Genomic DNA, 8,724 nt, shown 5'->3' with positions numbered 1-8,724 from the left:
CTGGACAAAAGATAGGTGCCTTTCTCACGAAACCTACGGCATAATAGAAGTGATCGCAATGTCTCCAATCGGTCTTTCCACATCACCAAGAATAAAATGTGTACGTGTAATGTTGATTTTGTGTGTGTTTTTAAATGCAATATGTTCATCTTTGAAACCCGTTTCAAATATGAACTCCAATAACCACTTACCACTAGTGGAAATTGACACCGTTCCTGCAGCTCCCAGAACCCAGGAACACTTTACTCAGTCCTCTCTCCGGGCATTTAGCTTAACGTGTTTTGTATCTCTACAAGGCCCTTTCAACTAGATAACAAACTCCTGGAAGGCAGATCTTTTTCACCAGGGTTAGGGGCTCTACACAGAATAGGCACTTAGTGAATGTTTGTGGAATGCTAAAGGAGCATTATCTGTTAATTGTTCCTCCATCCCAGGGATGCAGGTGTTTGCTTTTAACAGTAGCACTGGGTGGCTGGCGCCTCATGGTTTACCATTACCACTTTCTGAGCATAATCTCATTTAATCCTCGGAGCAATGCTATTGTTTTTGCATCACAGTTTAAAGAACCAGCCTGAGTTGAAATTGATACTGTACCCTGCTATTTCAGAGAACAATAACCAGAATCACATAGATGAGAAATGTTTAAGCCTCGGTTCTTAATCTCTACGGGACCTCTTTGAGAATCTCATAAAAGTCTTGATTCCTTTCCTTTAAAGATGTACACATATGATTTACATTTAAAAGTTCTCCACACTTTCAAAGTGTTCAGAATGACATTTTGAAAATCATCCATAAATCCTCTGGGTAAAAAGAGGTAAAGTAACCATAGCTTAGAGAGGGGTTGGGGGTAGGAGAAGGGGTCTCAGAGGAAAACATGACAGCCATTTTCAAATCTCTAAAGTAATGATATGAAAAAATATATATGATATGTGATGGGGTCTTGTGTGATTCTAAACGACTGAATTAAGATCAAGCCTCTGCCCCAAGTTATTCCTGGGCTTCCTACTGCTCTTAGAATACTTTTCAAACTACCTACCATGACCCACAAAACATGCATCTGGCTATTGTTTACATTCTCAACTTTTTCTCACCATTCTCAACGTTGGCTCACCACATTCCAGTCACATTGGCCTCCTGTCTATTCCTAGAAAACACCATCCTCTTTCCTGCCTCAAGGGCTTTGCTCTTCTCTCAGCCTGTAACTCATTCTGTTCCTGTTCACTTGGCTGGTTATAAACGTCACCGCCTCCAAGAGGCCTTCGGTGATCACGCTAAGTAGTTTCCACCTATACTTTTCTCCCATAAGCCTTGGCTTCTTTCTTCGCAAGCATAAATCACGGCCTTTATTTTTCGTTGTTGGTCTCCCCCCACCGCCGCCCCCACAGTCTGGAATGTAAACTCCAAGATCAACAATCTTATGTGTTCACTCTAGCTCATCATTGTATCCCCAGGAACTACAGCACTTGGCACATAGTAGGTTCTCAATAAATACTGTTGAAGGTATGAAAGTTGAATGGCGGAAACTTTCAGGAAGACTACGTAATCAGAGTTGTCCTAAGAAACGGGTGATCTTCTGGGGTGTGCAAGTAAAAACCGTACATTCGCTCACTCGGGACGACGGGGAGGGTTAAGAGGTGGGACTTGATGACCTCCAAGGTCCCCTTCAACTCCCGAGTCTCTGATTTGACTGCAGAGGTAAACAAGCCCTAGAAACATGTATTAAAACCCGGCTGGGCATGCTTAGCGGCCGGTGCAGGTTTTCACTAGTATGGACGTTTTGGCTGCAGACTGACAGCAAGCAGCTGGAGGGAAACTGCAGAGAAGAGACTCGGCTCTTCGCAGCTGAGAGACCTAAGGGGAGTGGTGTTGGGTTCGGCGCCGCTAAGGTCAGGGAGCAATCGAGCCCCTCTACATCGTTCGCTTGTATCTCTTGGGCCAAATCAAAACCTATGGGCGTGCTGCGAGAGAAGACGACCGTGGCGGACTCAGAAACTTGCTACTGGAGACGCGAAAGCCCCGTAAGCCCCTCAGCTGCAACCCCTGACTGTGGCCCCGCGGCGCAGGCGCAGAGATTCCTTTCGCGCCCCACCTTCGACTCTGAAGAGCCAGGAGCCTGAGCGGACGTGACGCACGGGGGCGCGTCCAGGCAGGCTAGCCGAGGCCCGAAGGGGGAGCGTCCAAGCAGGCTAGCCGAGTTCTGAGCGCGTCGAGTCAGAACACGGTCAGCGGGAAAGGAGGCGGGGAGGACTTTTGGGCTGGCGGCGCGCCCCCTGCAGGTGGGAGTGCAGCACTAAGCGCTTTGCCTCGCGCCGCAGCAGGACGCAGTCACAGGGTTCCCTGCCTGGGTGCAGCCGCAACGATCTTCCTGAAGCAAACTTCAGATGCAGTTACTCTCTACCGTTCGAGTCTCCACGGTCATCCCAGAATAAAGTCCAAAGTCCTTAGCTTTGTATTCATGGCCTTGCACAATGGGGCCACTACTTATCTTTCCAGCTATGTCATTCACTCAAAATGAACTACTATTGCCTCCTATAAACCCATTATTTCTGTCTCGTTTCTTGCCTATTCTGTTCCATCTGCCTAGAATGCCCTTCATCATCTTCCTCCAATCCCACCACAGCTTCACCCCACCTCCCATATACACGCTCACCGTGAAACTCTTATCCACGCTGCCGCCGCCAGCACATATGCCTCCTTCTTTCTGAAGTCTTTTTCAGCCCGCATTTAGGATTCCTACCCTTAAACTTTAGAGTCCAATAGGCATAAGAAACAGCGGTTTCAGCCATCAATAAAGTTAAGGTCTTCTCTTCCAGCAGCATATCCTCTCAATGCTTCCCCTCACCCTGTCTTTCTTCCCAATCCCCCTTTCAGTTCCATTTCTCCAATTATGTCCCCAGAAAAATACACCAGAGAAAGCAGTGGCTGATAAAACCACTGGATAGCCATCCTTTATCATCTTTAGTTAATACTTTGATCCTCCCTCCTCTCCCCCCCACGCCCCACCTCTCTCTCTCTCTCTCTCTCTCTCTCTCTCTCTCTCTCTCTCTCTCTCTCGGGCAAAGATGGTGGGGAGCAAGGTAGGTACAATTAGAAGACATGATCAAAAGCTCTCCAAGATATTTAGGACTATTCCTGGAACCCGGCAGAGTCTTGTTTTTGGCAAAAGTCTTTTTCCAGTTGATTCAAGTGGTAATAGCTCCTCAAACTGATTGCACCCCAATCCAATTCAACTTTCATTGAATTCCCAACAGTTTGTCGTGGAACTTGATAAACTGGTTCTAAAATGTATATGGAAGAGAAAAAAAAAAGTTCTTCTGTTAAAGAGCAAGGTAGGGGAACTTGACTTACCAGATATGAAGACATTACACAGCTAGAGTAATTAAAACAACGTGGTATCAGAAAAGGAACAGACAAACATACCAGTGGACCCATCTCATTGCGGTGCCTTCTCTTGTTGTGGAGGACCAAATACACAGAAACAATTCATGACACAGCAAGCATTGCAGATGAGTGAGGAAAGGGTATAGTGCTCAATAAATGAAATAGGCACAGTTGATAAATGCATATAGAAAAGTGAAATTACATCCCTAACTCACACCTGGCACAAAACAACTGCATGTGGATAAAAGACTTAAATGTAAAAAACAAAATTATAAAATTGAGAAAGGAAAAGAATATCTTTATGAGCTCAAAGTAGGAAAAGATTTCTCAACTAATACACAAAAAAACCACAAACCATAAAGGGAAAGATTGATAAATTTGATTTTATTAAAACTAAGAACCTCTGTAAATCAAAATAAGGCATACAAAAAGTGAAAGCACAAGCCATTAAGTAGGAGAAAGTAGTTGCAACTCAACCGAAAAAGAATTAGTATCCAGGACAAGTGGTTTACTTTATTTTTTTAAAAATAAATTTATTTATTTATTTATTTTTGGCTGCATTGGGTCTTCGTTGCTGCACACAGGCTTTCTCTAGTTGTGGCGGACGGGGGCTACTCTTTGTTCCTGTGCACGGGCTTCTCATTGCGGTGGCTTCTCTTGTTGCGGAACACAGGCTCTAGGCACACGGGCTTCAGTAGTTGTGTCTCACAGGCTCTAGAGCGCAGGCTCAGTAGTTGTGGCGCTCGGGCTTAGTTGCTCCACGGCATGTGGGATGGGATCTTCCTGGACCAGGACTACGAACCCATGTCCCCTGCATTGGCAGGTGGATTCTTAACCACTGTGCCACCAAGGAAGTCCCCAGGTGGTTTACTTTAAAGGAGATAATGATGGTTAGATGTTCACCTCACTAGTAATCAGGGAAAAGCAAGTTAAAACCACAATGAGGTATTATTTCATGCCCATTGAATTAGCAAAAACTTAGAAGTTGAACAATGCTAAGCTTTGGCAAGGATGTAAAGCTATTAAAATCCTCATCCACTGCCATGGGAAAATAAATGATTAAAATCACTTTAGAGGGCTTCCCTGGTGGCGCAGTGGTTGAGAGTCCGCCTGCGGATGCAGGGGACGTGGGTTCATGCCCCGGTCCGGGAAGACCCCACATGCTGCGGAGCGGCTGAGCCCGTGAGCCATGGCCGCTGGGCCTGCGCGTCCGGAGCCTGTGCTCCGCAATGGGAGAGGCCCCAACAGTGAGAGGCCCGCGTACCGCAAAAAAAAAAAAAGAAAAGAAAAAGAACCACTTTAGATAACTATTTCTTTTCTTGAAATATGAATATGGGCATGTCCTATACAAACTGGCATAGATTTATTCCCATAGCATATATATCCCAAAGAAAATTCCTCACTGCATTGTTTGTTATAGCATAAACAGTAGAATGGGTAAATAAATTGTGGAATACTATAGAGCAGCAAAAATGAAGGAACCACAGTTTATGTTTATGTTCCCCCCAAAATTCATATGTTGAATCCCAATCTCCAATGTGAAGGTATGTGGAGACTGGGTTTTGGGGAAGTGGGGAGGACATGCAGGTGGAGCCCTCATGAATGAGGTTAGTACCAATATAAAAGAGACTGCAGAGAGAGCCTCTCCCCTGCCACCATGTAGGGACAAGAGAGAAGACTGTTATCTATAAACCAGGAAGTAGGCTTTCACCAGACACTTAATCTGAAGGTGTCTTGATCTTGGACCTCCCAGCCTCAAAAACTGTGAAAAATAAATTTCTATTGTTTATAAGGTACTCAGTCTACGGTATTTTGTTATAACAGCCCAAAAGACCTAAGACACACATCAACATAGGTAAATCCTTTAAAAATAATATTGATAATATAAAAATGTGCCTGTGAACCTCCAAAGGAAAAAAGAGAAAACAAACAAAAAAACCACTAAGCAAGACACACAGGAAACTACACACTATATGATTCACTATATAAGGTGCAAAAAAAAAAAAAAAAGTAGAACTGAGTTGTATGTTATTTATTGTGATACCCAACCTCTAAGATGGCCCTATGAGCCTTACTTCCTGGTATTCCTTCCCCAGTATAGATAACACTCCCATGTTGAATAGACAATCCTAGGCAATAGTCACCTGCAAAAATAGGATTTTGCAGAAATTATGTATGTGGCTTCTGAGCCTAAGTCTTAAAAGACATGGTCACTTTACAGTCTCTCTCTCTCTCTCATCTCTCATTCTGGGAGAAATCACTGCCATTTTCTGAGGACACCCAAGCAACCCTCTAGGGGAAGCCCTCACTGACAGTCTTGGAAATAGATCCCTCAGCTCCAGTAAAGGCTTCAGATAATTGAAATCTGGTTAATATTTTGACTGCAACTTTTTTAGGGATTCTGAGCCAGAAGCACTCAGATGATCCATTTCAAAATCTTTAACTCTCAGAAACTATGAGATAATAAATGTGTGTTGTTTTAAGCCACTAAGTTTTGGGGTAATGGGTTATGCAACATTAGAAAACTAATATTTTTATGGATACATACATAAGCGGTCAAATTATAACAAAACATTAAAATAATACTGAATTCATAATGGTTCTTGTGAAGGTTGTATGCACATGGAGAGATCTTTAAGATATATTGTAAATTGTAGGGAAAAAATAGCGTAGAAAGTGTTCGCAACTGGGGAGGCTTTATACAAGGTTCTAATGAGATACTGGTAATGGTCTATTTCTAACCTGAGTAGTAGGTACACAACTATTCATCTTATTATTTTAAAATTTAAACACATACACTCTTTGTTGTATGCATAATACGTTACAAACACACACTACACACAGAGGAGGGGGGTGATGGCTACAATGGGCCAATAGAGAGAGAGCACAGTGGTTTCATAGCCAATTCTGAACTGACTGTGACAATCTCAGTAATGCACTTAGGAAATAAAATCTACCTGCTCTTAATTATAGATCAGAGTTGGAAGAGGCTAGAAGTAGACACAAGCAGGCAGTAGTTTAAAGACAAATCACATGAAGCATCTGTACTGACTGCCAGTTTCTCTTTTCTCCTTCTCTCCGCAGCAGCAAAAGGCTAACATCTCCAAAGCTTCTCAGTCTCAGATACTAAGGGTTGGAAAGGCAACTGAAGAGTGAGAATAAGGGCTACATTTTGGGTTGAACTCAGGTCAACCAACTCAAGTCCTTTATTGCTCTTTGTTGCCTTAAGCAAGTTGCTTAATATCTATTAAAACAACTTGTATAATGTGAGTCCAGAGGAAGTAACCTCATCAGGTAAGCACCCACTGTATAAGGAGTTCAATATCTGAATATGAGTAACCATGGTATGTAATTCAAACATATTCAAAGGTTAATTTTAAAAAATAACTTGGCATTTAAAAATTCAAATAAGTAATACATCCACGTGATTCATGAAGTGTCTTCATTTTCACCCTGCCCATCAGCTATAGTGCTTCCCTCCAATTCCCTAGCAGGTAACCATTTTTTGTTAGTTTCTTATATATTCCTCCAGAGTTTGTTGCTGCAAACACAAATACAATATTTTAACAGAAAAGTTTCAAAAACAGGACAGAGGGACTTCCCTGGTGGCACAGTGGTTAGAAATCCACCTGCTACTGCAGGGGACATGGGTTCGAGCCCTGGTCCGGGAAGATCCCACATGACACGGAGCAACTAAACCCGTGCACCACAACTACTGAGCCCACGCTCCACAACTACTGAAGCCTACATGCCTAGAGCCCGTGCTCCACAATAAGAGAAGCCACCGCAAGGAGAAGCCCGCGCACCACACCGAACAGTAGACCCCGCTTGCCGCAACTAGAGAAAGCCCGCGCGCAGCAACGAAGACCCAACACAGCCAAAAATAATAAATAAATTTATTTTTTTTAAAAAAACAGGACAAAGTTTCCCATATAACTTTCGTGCAGACTTACCAATTTTTAACATTTTACCCCATTTGCTATATCATTTCCTCTCTGTCTCTATCTCTGTCCTTGTCTCTTCATGCATACATACATACATATGCACATACATATATACATACGCACATACATATATACACACATACATAAATGTGTGTGTCTAATATCTCTTCAGAATCATTTGAGACCAATTTGCACACATCATCCCCCTCTACCCAAGCATTTCAGTGAGTCAGTGTGCATTTCCTAAGAACAAGGACTTATATTTACCTAACTGTAATAAAATTATTAAATTCAGAAAGCTAACATGGTTTCAATACTATCATCTGATCTACAGACCTTATTGAAATTTCACTAATTGTCCCTACAATGTTCTTTACAGAGACTGTTTTTCCTGGTCTAGGATCCAGTGCAGGATCATATACTGCATTTAGTTTTTGTGTCTCTTTAGTTTCCTCTAATCTGGAACAGTTCCTCAGACTTTCTTCGTCTTTCATGGTATTGCCATTTCTTAAGATGACAGGCCATTTTGTCTTATAATGTCCCTCAATTTGGGTTTGTCTGAAATTCTCCAATGATAAGATTCAGGTTTTTGTATTTTGGATACAAATAGCAAATGTGTGGTATCCTGAGTGTATCACATCAGGGGGGACATGATGACAGTTTATCCCATCAGTAGTGATGCTAATTTTAATTACTTGGTTAAGGTGGAGTCAACCAAGTTTCTCCAATATAAAGTTATTTTCACTCTTCGTAATAGTATTAACTTGTACAAACATAAGTTATTTTAAAAAACAGCTTTATTGAGATATAATTCACATACTATACAATTCACAATTGAAAGCATTCAAATCGATGCATTTTTAGTATATACACAAATTTATTCAGCCATTACCACAATCAATTCTGGAATATTTTTATCACCTCAAGAGAAACTTCATATCCACTAGCGGTCATTCCCCATTTCTCTCCAAACTCTCACAGCTCCAGGCAACCAATAATCTACTTTCAGCCTCCATAGATTTGCCCATTCCATAGAGTTCAAATAAATGTAATCATACAAAATGTGGTCTTTTGTGATTGGCTTCTTTTACTTAGCATAATATCAAGGTTCCTTCATATTACAGCATATATCAGTATTTCATTTCTTTTTAGTATTGAATAACATTCCATGGTATGGCTATACCACATTTTATTTATCCATTCATCAGTTGATGTACATTTGTGTTATTTCCACTTTTTGGCTATACTTTTTGGTTATACTATACTTTTTGGTTGTAATGTTATTACAAACATTCGTGTACAAGTTTTTGTACAAACATATGTTTTCATTTCTCCTGGGTTTGTATCTAGGAGTAGAATTGCTGGGGCATATGGTACCCCTATGTTTAATCTTTTGAAG

Source organism: Mesoplodon bidens (assembly GCF_964165515.1).
Source record: "Mesoplodon bidens genome assembly, chromosome: 14".
NCBI lineage: Eukaryota > Metazoa > Chordata > Mammalia > Artiodactyla > Ziphiidae > Mesoplodon > Mesoplodon bidens.
The sequence above is the reverse complement of the archived record's forward strand: the minus strand, read 5'-3'. Positions refer to the sequence as shown.